Source organism: Aquila chrysaetos, chromosome 9 (genome assembly GCF_900496995.4).
Source record: "Aquila chrysaetos chrysaetos chromosome 9, bAquChr1.4, whole genome shotgun sequence".
NCBI lineage: Eukaryota > Metazoa > Chordata > Aves > Accipitriformes > Accipitridae > Aquila > Aquila chrysaetos.
Window position 1 is genome coordinate 5,645,994 of NC_044012.1, and position 1,593 is coordinate 5,647,586.

At 42.1% G+C, this 1,593-nt stretch overlaps 1 long non-coding RNA gene across 1 annotated transcript; it reads left to right on the forward strand.

Moving 5' to 3' along the window:
• The first annotated feature begins 1,138 nt into the window (after positions 1–1,138).
• On the forward strand, positions 1,139–1,357 carry LOC121233536. The gene is made up of 2 exons (XR_005933179.1): positions 1,139–1,216; positions 1,261–1,357. It is a non-coding gene; the product is annotated as an uncharacterized LOC121233536 (long non-coding RNA).
• The last annotated feature ends 236 nt before the right edge of the window (positions 1,358–1,593 follow it).

Sequence of the window (1,593 nt, forward strand, 5' to 3'; positions counted from 1 at the left end):
TGGAAATGAAAACTGACTTGGACTGGATTTGAGACGTCACAGGTATTCTTTACTGTAAGCACCAGACCCACAACTGAACAACACAGGAACATAAAAGCAAGACCTACATCTACCTGGAGGGGCACAGCAAACCCAAAATGCCTGACATGCTCTAGAGCAAAGAGATGCAAACGTCGTGAGGTGGCCCCTAACTTACTCCAGCAGGTAAGCCACCCTGGTGGGTTTACAAGACAAGCTTCAATCGACAACAGTACGAGACTGACAGGAGGGATACACTTTGACAGCACGTCATTCAGAGTCAAAACACCTAATAAACTGACAGGTGAGGCAGGGGGGAAGGAGGAAAACAGTGAGGAAGAGTTGATTTGGATGCAAGATTCTTGGGCAGCCATTGCGTACAAGTTCTCCTAACCTTGGACCAAGGACTGGATTTGCAAGGACACAAGAGCCGTGCATCTTCTGTATCACAAGGAATTCAGCTCTTTAGTGCGTGATATTGCATAGTTTGATTGAGGCCAAAGAGCATTTGCATCTTATTTTTCCCTGTTTTTAACAGAAGTAACTCAACATACTCAGGTCAGAGCATTCCAAAGCCTGGCCCCAAAGCAATTCGTGGATTCATTTCTAAAGCAACACAGGAAGATTTTTGGGGTGGGCACATAAGCAAATAAAAGCAAAAACTCCATTCCCACACAAAGCACAAGAAGACCCACAGAAAACATACGCACATAAAAAGCCTGTAACAATAAACACATCTGTAAAACAGAAGTCAAAGCATGACAGCTGGATGATGGGAATAAACCTTGCTGTCAAGCTGCATGCCAGCGATGGTAAACAAGGCCAGGTGAGTGTTTCTACCACACCACACTGACATATTTTTTGTAGGAAAAGTGGCAATATGTTCTGACAATAGCCTGGTAATTATCAAGATCTTAGATTTGACAGAATGCTGAACCTTTACGAGAGTGGCAGCAATGTCGCATTATATTCCAACTCCCTCCTGTTATTCGGCTTATGGAATACAGGTATCATAATTGGACTAATCAATGTAGTTGTTATTTCATTCTCTTATGCTAAAATAGAATATTTGTACAGTACAAAGTCAGACTAAGTATATTAGTCATCACTCATATAATATGTATTTCAATTCTTTAGCCCAATCCTACAAGAGTCATGGTACTCAATAAACATGGTTTACGGAGGGAAAACTCTGAAGGTAGCGCATCTAACCTGAAGAAATTTTGCTTTTTCCTTTTGAAGGCAAAATTAAAACAAATCTCAGCTTGTCAGGCTCCCACTTCAGGTTATAAAACAGTAAGCATACAAACTGGGAAGCAGTTACACACTTCTGTTTTCTCAAAAAAAGAAAGTGGAGGGGAAAACCAGGTGGCTAGGAGCTCCCCAGTTATTTAGGCCAATACTTGCTGATCCTCCCTGCAGAAATAGTTCCAGAGCCTCCAATATTTTCAGATTTGGATACAACAAATGCAAAACATTAGATCTCCTATAACACTCAGCCCATAAACCTTTATATCTTACCCTTACGTAGGTAGGGGACAGGGTAGACTCATCCTCACCCACGCAGCCAGGGCG